Source organism: Chroicocephalus ridibundus, chromosome 5 (assembly GCF_963924245.1).
Source record: "Chroicocephalus ridibundus chromosome 5, bChrRid1.1, whole genome shotgun sequence".
In the NCBI taxonomy this organism is placed as follows: Eukaryota; Metazoa; Chordata; class Aves; order Charadriiformes; family Laridae; genus Chroicocephalus; species Chroicocephalus ridibundus.
In genome coordinates, this window is record NC_086288.1 from 62,405,926 (window position 1) to 62,432,453 (window position 26,528).

General features: G+C 40.1%; 1 protein-coding gene across 3 annotated transcripts in view; it reads left to right on the top strand.

Annotated features, from left to right (window-relative positions):
• The window catches only part of SMIM20 (small integral membrane protein 20), a 101,948-nt gene that overhangs the window by 32,466 nt on the left and 42,954 nt on the right, over positions 1-26,528 (top strand). The gene's annotated exons all lie outside the window — the stretch shown is intronic.

Here is a 26,528-nt window from a genome sequence, read left to right on the forward strand (position 1 = left end):
GCTTTTGGATTACAAGATAATTAATGTCTGCTGCCCCTGAGGGTTTGATTAAACTATCGAGTACCAAGTGACATCTTTGCCACATGACACTTCTTTGGAAACCATAAGCACCAGAACAGCATTTCAGTGTATACTTTGGCTAACATGGAGCCACCGCTCCTCCCCAGGGCTGAATTTGTCATGACTCCTGGGCGGTGAGGAATCTTTGGTCTCTTGAAATAGGTTATTTCCTTTTTTGGAAAGAAATAGGAAGACACAAACAAGGGATTAATAAATTTTTAGGTAGAATTCCTGCAGCAAGCAATGGAGATGGATATAAAACAGTGGTAGTACTGAGACCTTGGGCTGTGTTGCTTGGGAGGAATATTTTGCATTTCAAAATCAGCACAAAGAAAGAAACTCTTTTTTTTTTTTTTTTCTGTAGATGTTTTAAACATAGATAACTAATGCTGGCACCACTAAAGTCCCTTGTGTTTTGAGGGAAGTACACTGATAAAGAGAGGAATACCTATCTGAGACCAAAGAGATGGTGAGGAAAGACAAAGAAAAGGCAGAAAAAAGGGGAAGGACATACAGGTGACAGACAAAAGAAGTGACACAAATATGGGGGAAAAGCAGACAAAGAAATTGTTAGGAAATTAATCAGGGAATTACCCCAACACACTGGAAATCTGTCAGTCCCACAGTTGAATGGGCCTTGCTCTGGTAGATAATGCTGTCCTAGCTTCTACCACTTTTTAAAAGTAAAATCTGTCCTGGTCCTCAAATGTCTTCAGCCACTGTGTCCAAGTTCTTGTAACTGCTGTGCAAGAAAAATGCATGCACACAAGCTCTGATAGAGCAGTGAATACAGCAGGTGAAAAAATAGAAAGCTAATTAAATATTAGAATGCTGTTGCAATTCCATGAAATGGAATTTTTTTTTCTTCCTTTTAAGAAAGAGTGCCACAAAATTTTATAATGTCCAGTTATCTCTATGTACAAAGAACTTATTTCCTGCTCTGTAACTTCATGACTCCTAAGGGCACCACAGTCATGGTGCTTTGTTGCTCCCTAAGTTTCTCAATTGGAAGGACGTTTGCTGAGTAAGTGAAACAATAAATATGAAAATAAAAAAGGAAGGAACATCCCCATGACTACTAAACTTGTTACATTCCATAGCAGGGTGAAACGAGCAAAAACCAGCAATAACAACATTTCAATTTGAAATCTTTTACTGGATTTTGTTTTAAAAATTTCTGTGAAAAGTTTCAATAGTTTTTTGGTTTTTTTTTTTTCAATCCCTAAACTTGTTTTGGATGAAGCTCACTTTTTAGGATCCAGACTTCTAGTGGCCGTAATGCTTGGTTGGTGTTAGAAAATGTCAGGCTTGAATTCTTCAGACTGTTTCATTCACCTATGTCAGCCAAAATGCCTGAGAAACAATTTGGGCATGCAGGGCCCAAACAGGAAGTGTTTAGAGTGTTGTCCCATCATCCAGAAACTGAAGATCAGGATTTATTTATTTCCTTCATTTTCATATTGTCTCCAATTTCAGTAATCTTGAATAAAAATCATTTTGCTGGCAAACAGAGAAAATAAGAAATAAAAGGTGTTGAGTCAAAAGCTATGTTTAACTGATCAAGTTATTATGAAATTGTCCCTAATACTCTCAACTTTTATTTCATTGGTTTTTTTAAGTAATTATGTAACTTGATCCCTCTTGTTTTATTTGTTCTAAGGGTTTGTGTGTTTCTTAGCTTGCTAGGCTAGAGCATGGGACTGGAAAATCTCATGAAATCTCTAATGGCTTCAAGGAAGGAAGTAATTTTTTTCTGGAGTAAAGTTCCATGCTTGATAGAAAATATTTATATATTCTCTCCCTAAGTGAACTTATTTGTGTTGAAAAAGGAATCTATTAACTGTTGTGGCTTTGGCTAGAGATACAAACACCCACTATTAGTACAAGGAACAACAGTGAACAACCATCTTTATTCAGCTGTCCCTGTACTTTATGTCCCTGCACCAGTCACTTTGCCACTCTGTTGCATTATTCTCTAGAAACCTGGTTCATAGTTCTTGGAAAACTCCCTGCAGCATCAATTTCTGGTAGGTCCCAGAAGATTTCAGGAAATACAATAAAGTTCAAAGTCCTTCCATTTCGTGGAGGTAAACAGAGTGTAATAATATTTCTTGAGTTTTTTCACTGAATGGAGGCTAAACCCCGAGTTCAGTGTTGTCAGAAGAAGTTTCTGATGAAGTTCTTGCAAGACAGCTGCGACTGAAGCAAGTTTCTATGCAGTACCTGTGGAGACTCAGCAACACATAGGAGGAAGTGATGACACCACTTTGGTGGCAATGGTGTCCTATGTCATTCAAACAACAGGATGACCCTTGTGGCACCTGTGGAGGAAAAATTAAAGCTCACCTGAGGAAGCACAGCTTTTCACTTTCTCTTATGACTGCTGCCAGATAGGGCTGAATTATTTGGGGGATTTGAAAGAGTAATTTGGATGCGAGACATCAAAAAGAACAGGGAGGTGTTTATGTACTTGCATGGCGAACTACTTGTGTTATTGCTGTGAGTGAGTTATCGTGGCTTTTCATAAGGAAAAGAGATGGATCGTTTGTTTTTTGGAGACTGATTTCTGTTCACTGTTAAGGAGCTACGGGATGGCAATTTCCACTTCAGGGTATCTTGTCGCCAGGAGGAAGAATGTGGCAGTATGCAAAGCTTTGTAGGAGTCTCTGTGATCATCTCTAGGCAGCCTGTTAGAGATCAATGAATCATTTTGAATTATTAGAATTCTTGAAGTATGAAGGAATTATTTGAAGTAGTGAGATTTCACTTTTGTACTTCCCCTATAAAATACATGCTTACCTTAGTGAAGCAGAAGTAAAATGTGTGTTGCCAGAATTTTTAAGAGATCTGAACTTTACAGACTCAACCAGGTATTTGTTCTACACATATGGTAGACCTGAGGTGTGTCTGTGTGTCTGCTTTTGCACTGTTGAAAACATTCACAGACTTGACAGAGACAATCACCTGGTCAGTAATATTCTCAGCAGAGGGCAGGCGGTGGGATCTGATGCTGCACAGTCTAGTTGCTATGAACTGTTACTGCTGGCAACCATGTATGTGGGATTTATAGGTGAATGTCCTACCCACAGCTTTGGGAATTCATTCTTCTCATGCTTTATTAATAAACTGTCTTACTTTTGCTGAAAGAATTTATAGCAGTATGGATAGTTATTGTTGGTGCATTGAAGAGCATGCAGACTTTTTAAAAGGACCTTTGTCTTTTATTAAGTGATGAAGAAGAGAGTGTATGAACAGCTGAGGTAGGAAGTAAGGCTACAAAGTGTACCACGTCTGGCTTTTTTTTTTTTTTTGTGAGGCTTCTTGTGCCCTTTGCTGAAACATTCCCTGCTGGACACTTAAATGGAAGTATTCTGGTCTAAATGCACCTCGTGTCTGGAGTGGATCTGGCAATTCCCATATTAAATGTTAAACCATTTCTAGAATATACAAATAAAGGGGCAGACAGATTATAGAATGCTGTTAAAATGATATCCATTTCTTTCCATAATCCTTTAAGGGTGTGGAAATGAGGATATAGATATTCACAGAGTTCATAGTTTATCTCATTCTGATTCGTTATTATATTGGAAAGACAAGTTACTGGGTCAGTGTTCTAATATTATTTTTTCCTTAGCTGTTGGTAATTCCTTGATCACATTGCTTTTGGAAGCCTTTATTCTTTACTTTATTATCACAATCTAGAAGTCGTTGTCAGTTTCCAAACTTTGGTCTCAGACCATCTTGCTTCACTTCATTCCTCAGACTGATGGGTTATGTCGAAGTTCCCCTTGTGTGGCATCTCACCACTGCCCTGGTGCATCCATATTCTTGGAGTGACCACCACACTGGAATGTAAGAAATGGTAGAACCATAACTGAAGCGCTTCCACATTGTGTATTGAAATAGTAAAGAATATGCTGAAGAAAGCATTTCAGCTACTTTTTAAAAGATCTGGGATTCTAGCCAGCCATGTCCTACTAGGACTAGAATTAGGTAGGATCATAAGATATGGTAAGACTAGATTTTTCAGTTGACTTGAAGTGGCTTATGTTGGTACTTAATTTTTAAACAGTTTGGTTTAGTCTGTTTTGCTTTATTAGTGTGTTGCAACAAAGTACAATAAGTGTTCATCACACAGGAACCAGAGACCAGGGACAGAGGGTCAGGAAGAACAGATGTGGCTTTGTAGATGCAGGTTAGAAGTTCATTCAAGTGGGAGGGAAAATAGCTATGTGTCTCAATGGGACACAGCAAAATAGGAAAGGGGCAGCAAGTCATACATGTCTCCAGAATGCCTTGCATCTATAGGATGCAGCTCTCGCTGATGGGTGGCTTTTCTGCTATTCTGAATTTCCAAAAGGCACAGAAAGCATTAATCTGAAACATGAAACCAGGCCCAAGGTCCTAAGCCACACTAAAATAGCAGCGTTGTTTCATTTTCCAGCTGAGTAATTACTCCTCGGAGCCAGGGAGAAGGAGGGGCTTGGAATGTCACTTGGAAATGACTTCCCCCACACACACCTCCACATTTTTTTTAAAGACTTGCTTTGCAATGAAGTCAGTGCTTAATTCTGAGGAGCACGCAAATGGTGATTAGTATACAGTATGCAAGAGGAGTATCTCTTCAGAACTGCTGTGGGACTGTTTAAAAGAAAACATAAGGAAAAGGGGAGAAGCCACTTTAGATTCAAGGTTGTCAAATCATGGAGACGCATTCAAGGTCCATTCCAGCTGTTCTGTATCACCAGAATAGCACAAAAAATAGTTCCTGTTTTTATTTCTCCCCAGTATTGAACTTATCTATTTATGGGATTGGTATCACTCTCTATCAGCACGATGTCCAAATGCTATCTAAAAATTAGCTAAATGCCTAGTAGACTTCACATTGTTTCTGGTACATTGCCCATACTCTTTTTTTTAAAAAAAAAAAAAAAAGTGCTTAGTGTAGAGTTATTTGAAGGGCAGGAATGTTGTTTGGGGTTTATTTGAGACAAGGGCCATGATGTGGTAGAAGACTTTGCTGCATTGTGATTGTGTTGTCCCAGAGGATAAAGCAGCTGCAAAGGCTTCTTGATCAGAATTCATTTTAGTTTCTGGGGTTTAGCCCATTGACTGCTTTAGAAATTAGGAGCAAGTTTTCAAACCAGCTTCCAAAGCTTCTGGAAGGGCATCTTGACACACTGGTCTGAGTCCATGAGAAAGACGACCGAGGAAGTCTGTTAATACTTAAAAGTTTTTTAGCTACAGCAAATGGAGCTGCCTAAATTTGGATCTGACCAAGGCATGGGTTGATCTTCACTAAACAGTAAGGAACAAGTTTTCCAGCAGAGTAAAGGAGGGAAGAGGTGCTCTCTGGCCATGTACACCTAGCAGGGTGTCAGTCAATGCCCCGGTTCACCCCATGACTGTGATAGCTCAACTCTGAAGGTTTTGGGAGTATTTTCAGGCAGTTCAAAGCATTTTCCCCTGTCTGACCTACACTGACTCAGTCTTGCCTACGTTCAGCTTGAGCCAGCCAGCCATGCTTTATCAAAGAGCTGAGTTCCTGTAGGTGTTTTGTCTTTTCAATACTAGTAATAACTGTAGCTGTTGAGAGTAAGTGTGCTTGCAGTGTTAGGAGCTACGTCTCTGCCACCGTGGAGTATGCACCAGCAATCTTGTGTAGCTATTAAAGAAAAAGGATAACATGTGTGACCCTGCAGGTGAAGGCCTGGAGAGAAGATAAAATTACATGTCCTTCTGAGTTCTGCTTCAAACAAGACATTGCAGGTACCACAGTGCAGAGTCACTTCTTTCTGTCTCCAGCGTTTCGTGGCTTATTGCAGCCCCGCATGTGGCTCTATATGGACCCATCAGGCTTTTCTCTATGTTAGTAGTAGTCTGAGTGGCAATAAAGACAGTCTCTATTCCGTGTCCTGATGTGAACCCTGACTACGAGGCCTCCCGAAAGCTGGCAGTTTTATGCTATTGGCACTTTCTGGTTACTGCGTTTTTAATATTTTTGCCCAGAAATTAGATGGCAATTGCAGAGATCTTCAGGGGATAGTGTTTCCTTCCTGAGGAGTGGAAAAACTACTTATTTTTCAAGAAGCTTGATAGGTGAATCTCTCTGACTGAGGCACTGGATATTTCCATCTTTGGCAGGGGAACTTCTTCTGCACTGTTACCAATACAGAAAGCCACAGAACTGTTTCATAGTTCATGGCTATAATTTTTTACCACTTTTCTTGAGCTTTGGCATATGTATATGGGATGGGATCATCTAGAAGTGATGAAACAGGTAATGGTATCTGTTGAAAGATGGAGCATTTTTTTCCTTTGTGGGTTTACTTGATCTTACCAGTCCTGTATATTGATGATTCTTCACAGATTATAAGATCTTAAAACAGCTCATCAAGCCAGGCAGTTTAATTATGTAGTGAACTAATTATTCTGGTTGTAATTGTGCTACACTTTTTAAAGAGTGATTTCTGTCTGTCTGATTCATTGGTCTCGAGCCATTTCTGAACCATGATGAACTTCCTATCAGTGTGGGCAGTTTGGAGTTTACCTGTTGATGAAAATTAAGATCACGTTGTTGGGCTGCTGGTTAAGGTATTAAGGAATGAGTATTTCTGTTCTCCTAAGGTGAGTGAACTTTCCAGAGAGGAGGTTCTTCTTAGAAGCAGACCTGTTTGGTGAGAAAGCTCCAAAGCACTAAGCAGCGGTGAAAGGAGGAACTTGGCCTTGATAATGTCCTGATCAAACCAGAAAAGTGGTATGTTGGTTTCACTCCATCAGCCACTCCTAAGTGTTCGGTCCTATGCACAAGATCTGTAGGGCATGTACCTTTTCCAGCCAGTGAGCTTTCTCTCTTTGACCACTTTCAGTGAAAACCTTAGAGGTGTTACTTTCCTCTCAGTCTCCTGTCCAGTAGAATATTCTGGTCTAAAATGGCTATGCAGCCACCCTCTATTTTCTATTTGTTCATTCTGTGAATTGTTCTCACAGACAAAGAATTCTGTAGACTCAAGAAACATCAGAAATTTTGTCCTGGACAAGACTAGCTAGTCCTTACCCAACACTCAACCTGCCAACATATCTAAGACAGCTGTTAGTGTAATAATAAGGAATAAGTTCTTGTGCTTCGTATGCTTCAACCTAGCTGGAGGGTTGGGGGATTGGTTTTTGGGGTTTTTTTTTTTGGTTGGGTTTGTTGTTTTTTTTTTTTTTTAAATGAGAGCCGTGATGCTATTTCTGGAGTGTCTGAAGCTCTCTTCTGTTTCTCGTCATTCATAATCAATTCCAGTTCTATCAAGTATTTCAGAAAATGGTAGCTACGCATTTTTTCCTACATCAACCACTGAGACTAAAAAATAAATACACATAATAGGGCCAGAACCTCAAGACACGTGTGACACTTTGTTAAGCCTGTGAATATCACAATTTACAGCATCTGAAAGTTCTTGTTCTTTTCACTGATTGTACTCTTAACTACTGTTCTACTAAAGTTTTGCCAAAACCATGTCGTTCTTGTTCTAGTTCCCATTAACAAAGCACATAGCTTTTCATTTTTCATTCTTGTCCTTATTAATGACGATAATGCAAAGTTACAAAGCAAATATAAACAGTGAAGAACCTCTAGCCGATTGTCAAGTTCCACAGCGGATACATGCTTCAGGAGCCCTTTGTAGGCAGCTTATCTGAGAATCAACCAGTTCTTTTATGACTCACTTCAAACTGCTGGAAAAGGTACTAATGAGAAGCATTTCCCAAATAAAGTGAGAAAATTATGTTTCACCTACCAAAAATCTCCAAACACTTGTTACTCAATACCCACGAGCAGATGAATGTGGCTGTGCATCTGGCTCTAAAATACGTGTGCCTCAGAAAGGAGTCAAATGGCATTCCAGGCCAGCAAGGCTTCTTAAGACTCTATAAATGCACTTTTTTGACTCTTCCAGAAGAAGTTCAAGACACACCAGTTCTGAAGCCTACATCCTTTCTTCCTTTCCATTCTTCCATCATCTTTTTGTCTATATAAACACAGAATGCTGTTAGTACTGCTTTCAGAGGCAGCTCTTAAATTAGCAAAGGAATGCCCAGTACAAACTAGTTTGCTTACCTCCAGTGCTGGCTTGTAGGTATGGGAAAAAAGAGGTGAATGGAAAATGCCATCCTGACTATTATACTCATTTTTTATTGTATTTTTGAATATTTATATATTGGCCTTTAAAGATAATTACTGTGAGCAATGGAGTCAGAGAGTTGTTCCTTCTTATGGCATAATTCTCATTGTCACTAATGTACATATTATCTTCTAAAACTGGACTTAATCTGTGGTTTGGATTTGTGGGAGATGCTTTTTTTGGCTTTGTTATGTAACCACACTTACAACTGTGCCAAATAGCCTGCTTGTTTCAATAGCATGATGATTCGTGAGAGCAGGAGGGAGGAGAGCAAGGGGCTGAAGTGCCACGTCTGCTTGGCTTTACAAATATGGCACCTTATGCCCACAAAGCATTTGCAAATGTACAGCTAGCAGTGTAGGTGGAAGTTGTGTAGCATACTTTAGAAATTATTTCTTTTCAAAGCCTCAGAAATCTTGTGGGCTCAAAATATTCATCAGCATACTAATGTTTAATAAGTTACCGTCTCTCAGCTGAGACGTGGTTAATTCCAGTGTGAATGCTTTTAGCCCACGGAAAATGTAAGGCAATTTAATGTAGCTTCGCCTGCAGGGAAAGATGGCTAAACTAAGCCATACTACCCCGTGTTTGGCCAAATTAAAAGTGTGCAGCCAGGTATTTCCTGGGGCTCAGCTGATTTACGATAACTTGACCCATGACTGTGAGTCCTTCTGCACCTTCATCTGCAGCCAAATGATACTCAGAAACTGAAATCTGGAGGGACAGCTAAATATAGCCATTTTTTAATGTAATTCAACTGCTTTGGCACCAGAAAGCCTTTCAGAATTTGCTCTGGCCAGGGTGCATGGAAAGAACGCTTCCCTGACAATGTAACACTGATTATTTTATGGATTTCTGCACTTTGATGAAGCAAGCATACAGGAGGAACCCCCCAAAAATCCTTCCAGTGATTTTGTGGAGAAAGGTTTTAGATAATAACTCAAGAAAAGGAGTCATGTGCTTGGTGTTTGCTACCTACCGTTGACTACTCTTGAAAAATTTCAGGGGAATGCGCGAGTTACAAGTGTACAACCAATACTACACAGCGTGTTGCTAAATAGAGTACAGTCTTGCAGGAAGTAAGGTTTGAACATCACACTCAGGCCTTGAATACATTGTAGCGTGAAATGAACAGGAATTACAATTTAATCAGGTATCAACTGATATTTTCCTTTGAAAATTCAACTTCTACTTGATTGCCATATTTTAAGGCTAGAAGGGGCATTATGATGTCCTGCGCTTGTCCTTCCATGTGACATAGCTTGCAAAAAATAACTTTACAGTTCCCAATTAAACCAAGCCTAGAACCCAAGCAAGTTCAACACTGCTAGTTTGTAAAAGTCCATTATTAAGAAAAGTCAGTCGGAAACCTCAGGCTGCAACACACTAACTTTAGAGGAAAGTGAATTTGATTTAGATCTGAACTTTGTGCCTTGGCCTTGACTCAATTTTTTCCAAGTAAAATTAGTATCTGGCAAAAATACCCCAGCCCCCTTGCTTATTGGGTAATATAGTTCACTAGTCATTTAAAGAAGTGTAAAAAGATATACTTGGGAGACTGCATTCCTTTGGAAGGATGCAGAGTACCTCAAATGCACAATAGCCCCTGCTACACTATGAAGTGCAGCGCTATTATTTTGAAAAAGCAACTGATTACAAAAAGTTCTGATCAAAACCAAGATACAAATAGTCCTCATCTATTCAATCTTCACTGAGGCAATGACCCATTTGGAAAAAAAAAAAGTTTGGATTTCACTTCGCTTTTTATTTAATGACTAAATGTAGACACTAAAGAAGGGAATTGCCTGTTTTTACTAGCTGATTCCCTTTCCTTCCTCCTTGGCTCATGTGTCTCTCTGGTGAGTAATGGGGAGGTTGCTTCTCTGGAACACAAGGGGAAAGTTTCAGTAAATTGCAAAAGCATGTTTGTTACTTGGAAGTCTTTTGGCACATTTTTGAGCAAAGTTCATGGAAACCTTAAAACTATTCTGAAGAGAGACTTAGAGGCTACATTATCAAAAAATAAGCACCTACGCGCAGGGGCCTGCTTATGGAGAGTTCATTGCAAGATCAAGAATCTAAGCTGTTGTGCAGTCAAACAGGTGTGCGTAAAATACACTGCTGCATCTGCAGATGAGTCAGTTTCCCTATCATGGAAATACGCAGCTCCCACATTTGCATGGATGTCTCTATGTTTTATACAGGTGAGTTAAGTGCCCAGTTTTATCTCAGAATTAAACTCTTTCCTGACTTCTTTCCCTGACCCTTCTGTTTTCCATGTGCATAAGATAAAAGTTCTCCCTGTAGAGCGATTTAATTCTTCTAAAATGCTCTACCCTTAGAGACAGCACAATGTAAAGCAAGATTAGTAATAAGCTCATATTGGAGACTGGTGTGTTCATACAGAACTTTGATCTCAATAGGACTTATAAGTTCCACCACCAGTAATGTGTGTTTTATTTTCTTGTTTCAGGAGAAGCCATTAGAACCTAGGGATTTGTGGGGAAAATAAACAGATCCACAAGATGGCAAAGGGGGTTTTGAAAGGGAGGAGAGGATGGATGTCCTCTGGCAGGCTTTGAGGTCTAGAAGCTCACACTAGTCTTTTGGCTGCCTGGATTACATCTGCAGCTGCACATGTGCTCTCTGTTTTATATGTCTGCTTGCTGGCTTAAGTAGTCACAGTCAAAAAACCAATAGATTTTTCTTTCCTTAAAATGGCCGTTAAAAATGGATATTGCACTTGTTAAAGGTGTTAACTAGGCATGCTGAGACACCTGGGAGACATACGTAGGACAGGAATATGTTTTGTGTTTCACTACCAGTATCTTTCCAACTCAACCTTGAGAAAACAACTCTAATAGGAAAAGGAAGCTTCATTTTCCGTAGTCCTTTAGGTCTTGGTTTCCCCAACAAGGAAGTCATATTAACATCTTCTCTGATGTTGACTTATGTGATGCAAATAGGCCTTTGCTGAGGATGGAACTGAAACGACATCTTCATTTCATACAACCTATAAAAATAGATGCAGGTTGTCATTGGCAAGGTTTTAATTGGAGCCCTGATAGGAAAACTAGTTTGTATGCCAGAGTAATTTTCCTGAGCTCCTCATAGTTCTTTGAACTTGCACATCTTTACCATTCCTGTACCCATCTTGGAGAAGTTTGCGACGTGTTCAACAGGCATGTGTCTGCAAGTTTGCAATTGGTTTAAAAATACCTTGCAGGTATGGCTGTTGTCAGCAGTTTGCTCTACCTTCCTTTGTCCTTTCCTTGCATACTCACATAACCTGCAACATCCTGGGAGGTTTTTCCTTCAATTTGTGATTTACCTGAAATTCTTTCCTTTGTTTTTTACAAGTCATGTCAGATGTGTCAACATGGAGTTTGTCTTCTGCAATATACTGTTTTAAAAGGTTGCGGGGGGGACACACAAACAGACAGGGAAGCTGTTGAAAAATCAATAGATGTGATTTAAATGTCCTGTACTGGGAGTGTATAAGAACATAAACCACAATCTGTCATCCAGAATAAATTATGTTAGCAAATGAGAGCCATGGGGAGAGCTGACATAAGCAATCTGCCTAACATACAAAGCGTTAATTTTCTAGAAATGCCCCGTATGTGCTGACTATAACTACCTAACCCTAAAAACATTCATACACATGATTTTAAACAACAATTTGTAAGAGTAACAACTCTGACACTGGGTGTTGCCTGAGAATTAATGACTGTCCATGATTAATGGCCCTCAACTGCGTTGGAGCCATCAGCTCCTCCCAGCTAGTCATTAATCCCTACAAACTTCTCAAACTCCAGTTGTCCATTTGGTATTGGACAAGTTGAAAATACATCGTCTTCAAAGAGTGAAAAAGCTTGCAGTAATATAAACTTTCAGTAACTCTACCTTTTGCTTGAGGTTTGTGCTAGGGAAATTTCTGTGTTGAGTTTGGTCCTAAATTATGTCTTTTACATACCTTTTGATTCCCACAATTAATCACTGCACAGGGCCATAGGGAAAGAGGACTTCCATATGCTGCAGTAATGAGAAGCCTCTAAGAAATGTGACTAATAGAGGAAATGTGCAGCTTAAGATGTGAATTAATAATTTATATGTGAATTGCAAACAGGAGTTTGCATATAGTGCATGTATGATTACAGATGAAGCTGTTCATGCAAATAAAAGGATCTGCAAAATAGTTGCACAACTCAGGACCCAACACCCTTCAAGACCAGATCATAATAACTCTTATGACCTCGAAAATGCAGGGCTTGGTCACACACAACATATATTTAATCTGGGGCTGTGACTTTGATTTTAGAGTGTGATTCTGATCTGAAGAGAGACACCTCATTTCATGAAATCTTCTTCCTAGCCCCATACTCAGAATTATACCTGCTAACCGTGGGGTCATAAATCCTGAGCTGAAAAGCAACAGTAAGTAATGCAGGAAGTGACAGGATTAGCATCAGAGCTGGGATTGAGATGGAAGGAGTCACCCACACAGTTCCTTGCTTTGGGACAGGAATGAGTTAAAAGCTGTGATTTCCATGTCATGGAAAATATTGTCACTTTGCAAATTGCTGCTCTTCAGAATGAAAACAGTCTGAAACTTCCTGTGGAATGGAAATTCTGTTGAAATATTCTGTAAAAAATGTGTCATTGTACAAACAGAAGACCTCCCAATCCATAAAATAAGTGTTTGTGCCTTGACTGAGACACAGCTGTCCATATATAAAATAAAACATGAGAATCAGCTCATAGTATATTGAAGGTATTGTACAATTTTACGTCCTGTTAGACAGCATTGCTACAGTACTGCATGAGATGTCAATAATAATATTTTTAAACCCCCTAAAAAGAAATGACTTTTCATAACAGATTTCATTTTTAAATGTTTATAGATTGTCTGGTTCTGGTTTCAGAGCAATTTGAAGTCTTTTCAAAATCAACTTATTTTGGCTTTGGATTAAAAAAAAAATCTTGTTTAATCTCTTAAAGACCCGTGCTTAGAAAAGATAAAGCCACGTCAATTCAGTACGGAGTTGCAGCACTACTACCTCACTCAAACCAGCGCGCCCACGTTACTGAACAAAGTGCTGTGTATCTGTTTTGAATTGGCTCCTGTTGGGGCGTCCATCATAATGGTGTCTGCAAGTCTGAGAATGTAAAGCTACTTGCTTTGCGGCCAACCTCTAACTACTAATAAGGGTTAGAGAGAAAGTTTCCTTGGAGGCGGTTCATCCCCTAATTGCTTGCACAGATTTTCTAAAGCTCTTCTCAGATGAAGTTGGCATTAAGTCCTGTCAGAGACAAAGGTTTAGACCACAAGGACAACGGCAGCTCCTGTACTCCCACAGCCATGGCTGCCAGTGTCCCAGGGCTCACACTCCAAATGAGAGCTGGGGGGACACTGGAGACGGAGAATGATGTTTGTAGAGCTAGGGTGCATTCAGGGCCAGCTGCCAGCGCAGGCAAAGCAGAGCATTATCAAGGGTGGCAGGTGTCTAATGGCAGCAAGAAGGCTCTACATCTTGCTTGTCTGTTGGAGGTCCTGATCCTTCGCTTGTCACCATGGTCTTTGGCAGGGAAGAGCAGGAGGGCAGGAGTTGTTGAGCTTAGGGCCTCTTCCAATGGCAGGATGAGTAATGAGGGCTCTCCCCTCAGTCTTTGTCTTACCTCTGCCTTTTCTCTCCCCTCCGATGACAGAAAGAGTCTGACCTCTCACCCACAGGGAGGTAAATGCATTTTTGTCTGCTCTGTTGAGAATCCGTGAGTCCCTTCTGATGCAGCAACCTGTAATTCCCTCTCCCAAAGAACAAGGACTGTGGGGAAGAGGTAAATAGGGACCTAGTATTTGTGAGATGCAAAATTATTACAGTGAGAGGTTTAACAACAACCATACCAGTCTGGAGATGGGGAATATACTGAGTATGGCCAGGGGTATTTGTGCTGGTGGAGACAGTCCAAGAGTCCTTTGAGCTAACTGAATATGGCCAAGCTCTGACCTGAAAGCCCTGACCCGTGCTAACACAGGGTATCTCAGCATGGTTACCTGGCTTGCAGACCACAGCTGGCTCACAGCTGGCCAGGCTGGCGTATGGGCAGGATGGGCTCCAGTTTCCCTGAGTCCAGCTACCCTGGGGATGAGTCTAGCAGATCTCTGGGACCGGTAAATAAAAGCCCAACGAATGCCGGGTGGCAAACCTGTTTTAGACATCTTTTGTTCCTAATCTTTTATCATGCCTACAGTCTGGGTTTTTTCTTCCCCTGTTACCAGGCCCTTTAGAGTTGGACCTGCTGATCACATAGATTCTAGGTAAGACATAATCAAAAAACCAAAGCTCCTGACTTTACTTCGGGTTTTGCTAGCGTCTTTTAAACCCAGTATTTCAAAGTTTTTCACAAACATTATAAAAAAGGCATCATTGTCTCCGTTTCACAAATGATGAAACTGAAGGGTACAGATGTTTGAAGACAGGCCCGGGACAGCAGAGTGGGCATGAGTGTGAGAATACAGATCTCAGTGCCCCGGGGTTTGGGTCCAACCAGGGGGTCATAGGGAAATGCTGTAACCACTCTATTTATGTTTGCGTATCAGAAATGTTACTGTCATGATACATGCTGGGACCACCGCAATAGTATTGTAGTAGTAACTGTAATATTACAGTTAATTAATAAAAAGGCAACATTTTAGAAATCTGAATGGCAGCCTTTGTACACATTTTTGGGTAATAGGGTGGTGACAGTGGTTGGGAATTGGCAGTGTCAGGCCAAGAAAGTGACAGGGAATTTTTTTAAAAGCTGAATGCCTGAACTGGCAGTAAGAGTAAATAAGATAAAGAAGCAGAAATCCTTCCACAGTGAGAGAATGTAATGATTCCCATAAGATCTTCTTTTAATACTCTCACTGTGAGCACAGTTAAATGAAGTTACTGGCAGCAACATTCAGCATAAAGTCATCCACTGTTTATTAACAGCAGTTCTAATTAATCTGAAGTCAGCTCAATCTAAACAAAAAAAATATTTGCAATCAATCCTCAAAGTTTTCTGGACCATCTGGTAAACTCTCCCTCCTACAATAATCTTATCTGATTACCAGGCCAGAAGGAGTTGTGAGCTCCCCAACGAGAGCTATGTTTTCTGTAATAACAGATCAATACGCATAGAACTTACAACGTGACTGACGTGAAAAGATTACAAAGTACTATGAAAATGTTTCCTTCCTGCACTACCACATGTGATCAATAAATCAAGGCAAATGTGAAACAGGTGCAAGAGGGGTGAAATGGTCTGTTTCAGGTGATTCTCTGTATAAGAAGGAAAGCGTAGGCTAAAGCAACATCGCCGAGGTGCCGTTGATGGGTTGGGATTGCTGCATCAGCCTGGGAGTGTGATGCCATCCTGATGTGCTGCCCATATGAGGCAAGTCAGATGTAACTAGAAGCACTAGTGGTGGAAGTGATTTTATTCAGGTTCAACTGGCCTGTGCATGGCTGTGCAATGACAAAGCCGTGACTGGAGAATTTCAACATAAGAACTGATTCCCAGGGGAGAAAGGAAGCTCTTAGTTAGGTATTGTAAAAACAGTTGGGTGGAAAAAATTTGGACCTGAAACTGCCCAGCGCTGACAGCAGGATCAGGTATCCATACACCTTCTTCATAGGTTGTTTTTAACTTGTCATTATAAACTCACGTGAAGGAGATTTTACACTTCTTCCAGGAGCTTATTGGAGTCTTTCACATCTCCAACTCAAATCTGCGCTTAATAGCTTCGACCCAACAGTGTACAAACGCAGCAGAACTGCTTTGGGGATTGAAAGTAGGAACTGCCAAGACCTGGTCCTGCCCACTCGCTCAGCTCTCACCTGAAGCGTGCATGGTGTTGTAGAGATGTGGCCCAGGACAGTCAGAGGAAGAGGCTAGACCTGACCTGCTCACCAGGGGTGAAACGGAGCGGGTATCTGACAACACAGCAGATCTCAAACAGCTGCACACTTACGGTGCCTGTGAACCCTGGGCAGTGAGCCGCAGACCGCGGGTGTTTGTGCAGCAGGTGGGAAGGGCAGGGTGGGAAGGTGCCTCTCCATGCATGCGCCCTGGCACGGCGCAGCAGGCACGCATCACGAGCCACCCCTGCACGAGAGGGCAACACTGGGACCTACGCCTGCTGCTGTGCAGGATGCCAGTGCGTCAGACAAAAGCAAGGTCAATTAGCCAAGTTCGCCAAAATCCTTGAAAGCTCAGAAAAGCTTATTTGATCACAATGAAGTCTGTTCAGCTCTGAAATTAGCTCATTTTTCCTTTACGAAAGATCCCAGAGTGTGCAAAGCCAGAAGCCAGGAGGTTGGGAGAGCACTATACATTATAAGAACAAATTTATGACACTTTCTTAGACAAGGCCAGTGTTGGCCAATGCTTCTTTCTTGGAAAGCAAGAAATAAATACAGTCCTTCCTCAGCTTGGCCAATTATGAGGAGGTTTGTTGTAAAACCTCTACTGGAGAGAGTCTAGTGAAGGACCATGAGTTTGCTGAAGGGACTAGAGCGTCTCTCTTATGAGGAAAGGCTGAGAGAGGTGGGACTGTTCAGCCTGGAGAACAGGAGGCTCAGGGAAATCTCATCAATGTAAATATCTGAATGGAGGGTGTAAAGAGTATGGAGCCAGGCTCTTTTCAGTGATGCCCACTGGCAGGACTCGAGGAAACAGGCACAAACAATCACAAACCCTCTGAATGTCAGGAAACACTGTTTCACTGTGAGGTGGTGGAGTCTCCACCCTTGGAGATACTCAAAAGCCATCTGGAAGTGGTCCTGGGCAGCTGGCCCTAGGTGGCCCTGCTTGTGCAGAGGGGTTGGACCAGGTGACCTCTGGAGGTCCCTTCCAACCTCAACCATTCAGTGACTCTGTGATTATGTAAATGTTGTTTTACAGACCCTGACTAAAGAGCAGCTTTACACGGAATTACCTGCTTATACCACCCTGAGCCAGCATTCAGGACACGGCAAATATCTGAGCAATAAGACTGATGAGTTCAGTCGAGAATTTAAATGATTGATAGTCTGTGAGACCTCAGTGAGAGGACTCAGACAGGCCTTCTCCTAGCAATTTTAAGCATGCAAATACCATATCCAATACAGAAAGGTCTACAACACTGAGAGACGGCATTAAAAGATTTTTCAGTTGTTTGATGCTCTGTCTTGTACATGTTTATTTAGGACTCCATTTAACTTAGTAACTGATCAAATAACTGCACTAACTCCATACAATAAAAACCTCAAATCCTGGTGTCATGTCAGGATATGTGCCTTGGTGTCGCCTCTCAGTTTAAATCAAAACAAAAAAGAAGCAGTTATATAAGTAGAAAAGAAGTTTCTTGTGTGGCTACTCATAACTGACTCAGCCTGCTCGGTGCGGGACTGCTGCCCTCTGGAAAGGGCCTTCTGAACCATTTTGAAATAGGGGCTAGCATGAAGTGACATAAGGGCCTTTTGACCTGTTTTGAGATGGATCAATTTGAGGATCTCTTTTGTTTTCATTCTGTCATTTTACTGTCTCCTGAAGCATTTTGTCAAATTCAAATGGTAGCTGTGATTGTGGTAGTTCCATGTGTACTTCCCCTCTCTCTAAATAATGGGTTAGAAAGAGATATTTAGTGATGTTACTGCTTTTAGTTGCATGGCTTGCTTTCTTAGTTCTTTAGCATTGAAAAATCTCTCGCCCTGTCTAAATGAAATATTTTTCTTCAGTGAGAATAAAATGGAAACTTATTTAACCAGAATACTATGTTCCTCCTGACTGGGACCTATCTATACTAATGATGCATGAGCCACGCGTTTCTGTTTATTATGAATGAGAATGCCTATTTTCTCTGTTTTTCTGTTCTTTCACTTTCTATGGAATTAATAATAAACATTTTCTGTCACTGTGCATCACTAGAGAGGATACTTCAGTTAGACAATAAGTATATGTAGTCTTGGCTTTGGGAGCTCCCTCTTGCCTAGAACTGAGAGGAGTGTGGAAATTAAAGACATGCTTTATGCCACTGATGGCTCCTGTTTTTCCTTCTGTATGCATGCTTGTTTTAAAGGAGTTGTGTAGAAAGCTTACTGCACTCTAAACCAACAAAGATGGTCCGGGGTGTATTTTTTCAATGCTATTTTAAACATGTGGTTATGGCTCTGGGAGACACGGTTTCACCAGCCACACCCTTCTCCTTTTCCCAGCTTCCTCAAACAGTTCTTCAGTACTAGAGCAGATTCACTCCACGTGGAGCAATTGTGCAATCTTACATCATCCCTCACTCTTCACCTCCCCATTTCCTTCACCCACCATGAAAAGAGTTGCTCCAATATATTCAAGATGTAACCAGAGCATTTTTGGATCAAATGTCCTGAAGTAGGCATTGCTATAATCTATTTGCATTTTTTCTATCTATCAAATTACCTACAATTTCATCTCTAACATCTGAATTTCACATTGGATAGATTTTCAACAATACTTTTATCACTGGCAAAAATTGTTGAAGGAGACAAAGTTTTGTGGGATTATTTCCTCATATAATACTTCATTTCTCAAGTAAATAGTCTTTAATGATCCTCTGCTTTGATTTTTTTATTTATTTTAGCCACAACATGTTGAAAGAAATAGTAAAAACATTATTCTGATAGAATACTATCTAGATGAACATTGCATTCTTACAATGTTCTCTAGGGAATTAAGCAGAAAATTAAAAAAATTATCAGTGGGGTATTGGCATAGGTCTGCAGAAATTGGAGTGGCCTGAAATTAGGAATGAATTACAAGTATGGATGCAGAGAGCTTTCACTGTTAGTTTCAATTAATACTGACACTTTCCAAAGTGCCATTTTATAGAGTTTATGTCACCATTGTACCTGCTTATTAATACATGTGTTTTAATACACATTCCTGTGGCACAAGGAAATAATTCTGTTTCATGGATGAGGAATTGAGAAACGGAGATTAAGCAATTTATACGAAGTCACACAGGAAACGTGTGGCTAACCCTACATCTCTTGAATGCCAGTCTAGTGCTGCAACTACAGCAGCAGCTCTCTACTTGCCAAAAAAAAAAGTTTGAGTTGTGCTAAAGCCCTACATTCGATATTGTAAAAAAATCAAGGTGATTATTAACTTTTAACATACTAAGAATGATGCAATGGGTAGCCATGTATCTAGTACTTATGAATTCTAATTTACTTAAGTTCTACCAGGCATATTACTGCAAATTGCAGCTGCTTAGAACACAGGATTTTGGTATGTCTACAAACATTGACATACCATTATGGCAAGAAGTGAATGAATGGTACTTGTTCAACTTACGTGATTAATATATTACCCTCCTACCATTGTAAAGTGCAATCCTGTAGAAAACTGCTTAACTCTAACCCAACTCTAGTCACCAACTATGGTTAATGTGTGTTTTGTGACTGCCCGCTTATGCACAGAGTCCAGATTACCTTACCCACAATATCTCATATTTCTGTAACACCCTTGAATATGTTTCATAAATATGCTGATTGAACATAGTCAGTGACTGCTATTAAAAGATGATTTTCAACAGCTTTGGACAGAATGCGTTGCTAAATTCAATTGTGAAAATACAGTTGCTCATACGACATTTTTAGATTTAGCTTGTATCTTTGATATTATGTGGACGTGCTCATATAATAGGGACAAGGGCTATTTTGCAATTTGTGTGGATCCGTTGACTCGTGTCCTTTCTGTGACAACTGGAAGACCACGATGTACAAACATATTGAGTTCACCTCGTGGCAGTCCCTCTTAAAGCTACTCCAAAATCTCTTGTTCAGGATTTGGTTTCAGTTTTCCCCTTGCCTTTTTATTTTTGTGCCTCAACCCAAGACCCACCACATTGTAGGTGGGTCCCTACAGTTTCCAGCTTCTCCCCATCAGTTTCCTCTGCTGTGCTTCAGCTGCTCTGTCACAGCCCCAGGAGGGGATGCCTGATGGGGATCCCAAGGACTTCATCCCGTTTTCATTCTCTCATTTTTCATGTATCTGGGCAGAACACTGCTGCACAGCATCCATTGGTTGGTTTCAGGGACTCTTGGAAGGGCCCTCTGTTTGTTTTCTCTTTCCATCTCCAAATACTGTTTTTTCATTTCTGTCCTATGGCCATGAATTCTCTCCCTTTCTTTGATTTGTTGCCCCCCATTATTGTTTTCTCCCCGGTTTTTCTTTTCCTCACATACTTTGCTGGGAGGTCATGGAAAGAGGGTGTTCAGCTTTGTTAGGGATGGGCTGATGCCCATTACTTTTACAGGAAAATCCACTAGGAACAGTGATCAACCTCAGGCGCTCTGGGAGGAGAGCAGAAACAGGACAGGCAACCAGCAGTTTTTCCCATATTACTTTATTGCACACCCACTGATCCACTGCCCTCTGATGTAGGTGCAGTTCTTGTTCTCCTTTGAATATGATGAATTTTCTTAATACTGCTTTCAGGTAAAGGACATTCTGAAGGTATTTGGTGGGATGTGGATTTAGGTATGGACATTACTGTAAGCCTGACTCTGGACAAAAGTATCATAAGATCTTCTGAAGGAAACCTTCCTAACAGAAAATGGACACAACTTTTTCTTCAGAAGTTCTGGCTGTGTTAATAAACACTCACCTGGTATTCTCTACAGTAAGATGATGGTCCATGTAAATTAAGTTTAAGGTCCTTGCACAAGCATCCTGTGTTAGCTTTCATGCCCAAAGTGAATATTGATACACATTTTTAAAATCCATTACTCACCCCAAATAATTTCACATCTAGGAAAAAAAAAAGCTGAGGAACTCAGGAGTAAGGCGTCCAATCTGGGTGATGCTAAGTGGGCATTTTCTTCCTTTTTGATTCATTAGTTACCTGCTTGCAGAATTGTTACTGTAGGTACTTGAATATGGGACTAGTGAAAAAAGAAAAAAATATTAGAGACCTGGGAGGCTTGAAAAGTGAGGCTTTCAGCAAAGAGACTTTGCAACGAAGTAGTCAGGAGGTACATGGAACAAATACCAAAGAAGCAAATAATGGTCAGTGCTTAAAGGGTTAACAGAACGATTGCATGGGTGTCCAGTGTATGTAAGCAAGGCAGGGGGAAGAATTTGGGTCCCGGAGTGACTTTTTCGTGCTATGTTGTTGCTCAGAGGCAGTGCTGGGGGAGTCCCTGTTCCTTCCAAGCTCTTCTAGAGAGCTGACTAATAAAGTGTTTGCTACATGGGCACAAAGGAAACAAAACTAGAACTTGCAAACTAGCAGATTTGCATTGGAAGCTTTGGTAAGAATAATAATAATTTTAATAAAGTGAATGATATTTCCCAGCTGTAACCTGTATTCTTAAGGAGGTTCTAGAAAAACATGTTGGTAAGAAATGATTCAACACTGGATTCCTAATCTGTGAGGGTGTTCCTATCAGTTGTTGATAATGAGCATTAGAAATATGTTCTTATCAGCTAGCCACAAATCCCATCTTCTCTTTCTCCTCTTTTGGGTGTGTGTTCACGAGGTTTGATTAACCTTGGTAAATAAAGCAAGGTAAAATTGTAGTGTTTGGTTTCATGACAAGAGGAGGGGAGAAGCTGTGGTTAGTCAGTCTGAAGTAAAATCCTACCACAGCTCAAGCAGTTTTCAGATGAGGTAAGTAGCCAAGCAAAGATTGATTAAGCTCCTTATTTGAAACACAGGTCTTTCGTCTCTGATCAGTCTACCTCTGCTAGTCTTGTACACCAATAATCATCTCTTCTTTTGTTATTTTGATGGCCCTGAATTTGTTCCAAGCATTTCCATGATATCTTTTGCCTGTAGAGTTACTTCTTGCCTTCAAGATTTCAGTTAAATACCTGATTTCTTATGTTGCTTGGGTAGTCCCTACATTTCTTAGACATCTCTGTTTACTTGAGAAAGGAGAGGTTCAAGCTTTCATGTCAGTCACCCAGATGAGTGAGGACCTGACTGTGGAGTAAAATACTTCAGCTGGATTCTGTTAGTGGCCTCGTATAGGTATACAGTTGCTGAAATAAGAGTAAATTTCTGCTAACTTCACAGGGTAGGTGTTCAGACCTTCCTCTCTAATGCAGGGCACTGAAGACCTGGCCGTTGTCCGTGTGAAAAATTCTTCTGCTGATAGTCACTTAAGGCATAGATGGGTTAAAAGACTAGATCCATTGCTGGCCAGTGATGAAATTGTACTATTTTCAGGTATTTACCAGCTATGGAAAACTCAGTAAATTTAGCACTTTCTTAATTTTCTTTTTTAGAAATAAATATATGCTAGATAGCAGAAATGGAACTTATGTTGTCCTATGGCTTCTCGTGGTGGGCAATTGGTGGCTGTGCATAATTTCACATGTGGATTTCTAAGAGCAAAACACATGGCTATGTCTTAGAGAGTAGGGACTGAGCAGATTATTTGGAGCAACATAATGGAGAAAGAAGGAACATCTAGGTGTAGGAGATAAGGCGGTGGCAATCTGAAGACTTATGTCCTTGGCAGGGCTGCCGGGAAGATTCCAATACCTTTCTGGAAATAATTCCTTTAAGAAAATGTTTTTGTTTTTTTTTTTTCAATCTTGTAGTTGTTTTGAATTTTTCAGGATGAGAAAAAGCAGTTTATAACATTCCAGAATTTTAATTTATTTTTTTTTTTAAACAGGGGATTTCTGGGTTCTCCCTTTACTCCTTAGCACTTGAGAATGGTTTAAAGGTGTGAAATGCAAGTGTCACTTTATTTTGTTCAAAGTTAAAAAGAGAAATGGAAAACATCTACACCTTTATTCTAAATGAAAAAAGTGGGAGAACAGAAAGACAGAGTTGGAAGTTAATTTTTGTTTTTATCTTTTTGCTAAGTTCTTAAAATTTACTGACGGAAGAATACAAAGAGTAGGGAACTCCTGACTAAGAAGAGACCAAAGCCTAGTCCTTGAGTACAGTCCTTTTGATGCTGAAGTAATTTGAATTTTCCATTACCTCTGACCAGGCTGAGACTTAAAGTGGCACAAAGAGGCAGGAGTGGTAAGCTCGCCTGGCCTCAGTTTGTCCATTTGTTTAATAAAATATTAAAGAGGCGTTGAGAACATACAGCACATTCAGGACTTGCTGATTCCTGTTTCCCACTGGGAGAGTCCTTACTTTGGAGGCTCTTCTTATAGAGCTGCCAGCTCAGAATCGTCCTGCATCTAATGGAGGAAGAATGAGAAGAGCTAAAATGGAGTCAACTGAATAGCTGACTTTACAGCAAAGACATGTAGAAATGAGTTAGATCCTGTAGACTTAGTATTAATATTTTGTTGTTCAACCCAAGAATATGATTAAAATGGTGAGATCTTTATGAAGTCCTCTGGAAAATTTGATGAACAAGTTGTGAGGCTAATCAGCCATGTTGTGAGAAGGAAATTATGCAATTTACCAGAACCTCATGAGACTTGGGTAAATTTACCGATAGCTCCCTGCCCCTACAAGACCACATAAAGCCTCAGCATGTTGTCAAATCCTTGAAATCTGTCTTTTCCACTGAAAATGGAAATTAGCCCTAAGTACAAGCCCAGTGATTAGTCAAGGACTTAAAATCTGTCTTTTCAGAGTGGCCGGGTCAAGCAGGTTCTGTATTTCATCACGGGGGCCAGACAGGATCTAACCTGGATCTGACCCACAACAGTAAAAAAAGTTTGCTCTAGAGGTACTGAAAGCAAGACTGAATAACAGTAGTAAATGAACATACGACATGATAAGTGAAGCTAAGCTGTATTTACATTTTCCACTCTAAAAAGTGAAAAAGAAAAAAAAGAAGGGTGGCAGTGGAAAGCAAGTTAGTATTTATAGAGTTCATCTGTGTGAACAAAGGATGCAGCTAGTATTTCAGTTGGTGCTATAATAATTGATGACTTTATGTGGGGGTACATTATTATATACTTAATTTCCAAATTACCTAGCTTATTCAAACAAATCTTTTCAAAATGTATCAATTAGATTAGCTCAGTGCATCAATCAGCAGCATTCAAGATTGTGCTGACTTCAGTTTTTGTGGTGTCTTCTTTGCAGTATTGTTGCTCTTATAAAAATTGTTTCTGTGGTCCTTTCAGATTTCCAAAGACGGCTGCATCCAAATTCTTCTAGCAGTGGACATTTTGGGTAGTTAGGGATAACTATTTCCAAAACCACATTTAATTTATTTATTACCTCATCCCAGAACTTATTTTACCCTAGGGCACAACCAAAACATATGTAACTAATTATCCTGAGAATGTCCACAGCTCCAGTAAGTATGATTCTTTTTTTTTCTTTTTTTTTTTTTAAACCCACTATTTTTCATTCTTTCTGGTGTCCATTAAGTCCTACAGAGAAAATTCTGCTGAATAAATTCAGCTTTGAGTTCATGTGCAAATTCATTTATGTTTCAGAATATTCTGTTTCATCATTTGCAGTTCAAGTAATAATCTAGATCTCAGCCCATGAACTCGTAAACCTCTGTCAAGCATTTCAAGGATATCAAAAAAGAAAGTCACAAAATGAAGGCACCAAGGTCCAGATTTAGTCAGTTTAAATTCCACTAATGTCCCCATGCCTGGTGATTCCTCTTGGCTGCACACGGCTGAAGATGCAGGGCCAGCCAGGAGGGAACATTAGGCAAGAGGAATAAATTGGAATTTAACCAATACAAATCAGATCCCATGTCTCTGATTTTGATTAAAAAAACAAACCACAAAAACTCTGAATTCTTCAGGATAGAAAGCTGTCTTATGAGCCTGAAGTTTGTTTAAATGCAGCTATTTTCACTCTCTTCCTCCAAAAGAAGGAAAGAATAAATACGAAAAACTTATTGAACTGCAGTGGAGTCACAGGAGGAATAAAGTCAGGCCATTCTGATGAGAAATCTTTTTCTTTGAATTTCTGTGATGTTTGATGTTCTGTGATGCCCTGAATGAGTCCTTTATTCTAGGACTGTGATAGAAAGTATTTGTAAAAAACCAAAACAAAACTAAAAAACCCAACAACAAAAACCTATAGTAGAGTTTGGAGAAACTTTCAGGCAGATGGGTGCTAAATCTCTCTCAGATACACAGATTTTCTGTTCTTCATTGCCACGGAGTGGACTCTTCAGCTTGCTCCTAGGAGTCAGGAGAGTTGCACGTTAAAAGTATGCTGGCCCCAGTTCAATGCAGTGTAAAGAACCAAACCTGTTCAGTCTAAGTATTAGAAGCAGCTTAATTCTCACGGAGAGGAGTTCCACCTATGCTAATTTATCTTATCAGGAAGCCTGGTAAATTAGCCTGAAGCAGCCATCACCAGACTGTCTAAAAATCGGATGTGCATAATATAGAGAAGGTACTAACTACTTTCAGGTCTCATTTACTTTGCTGAAGACGTGGGAGCTCAACGCATTTTATATTCAGGCTCTTGACTAAAGGTAAAATTCTAGCGTCAGTGAAGGCAATGGCAAAGCTCCCCTGGATTCAGTGAGGCCTGGATTCAGAGATTAGCCTGATTGGGCTAATAAAGGACTGGTACTCCTTCAATACAGGAGCAGTTTCACTGCAGCATTCAGTGTACCTGGCAACAGAAGATGACTCTACAGCTGAAATGTATGTAGTTGCTGGTAGCATTGCCACGTAGGACCGAGTTCTCATTGGAACTGTTTGGTTTTAACCCCATAAACAGAGGGATTTAATATCTGCCACTTTACATTTGTAAACTCCCCTCATAATTTTTCCATAACTATAAAAAGGAATAATTTAGATGCCTGCTTTTTTTAATTAGTCAAATGGCAACAGTATGCTTGGTTCCATAAAAGACTTTACAAGTCAGAAATATTAATCTCCCAGACGAACATAGCAAAAGCAGGTTTAATGGAGACATACGAAAAAAGAGCTGCTCCAGATTTCTTAACAATTTTGATGCTGAGTTTCCACTAATTGTGTTTGCTGAAGGGACAATTGTCTTTGGGAATGCAAACTACATTTGAGAGATTTTATACAGAAACGTATCCTGCGTGGTCTTGCTCTGTGTGTGCGTGTCATTTATTTCACTTGTTGTCCATTGAAGCTAATGAGCCTATCCACAAGAGTAAACATAAGATGATAAAAATTTCCCCATTCAGACCCCAACTCACATCTCAAGATGTGTGACCAAATGTCGGACATTCCACTCAGAAGTCCAGATGAGCTCATCTCAGATAACTCACTGTGTTTCCATCTGGTTCAGATTTGAAGAAAACTATTTAGTTGGAAGAAGAAAAATACATTTTGTATCATTTTAATGCTGAACAGATTTAGTGACAT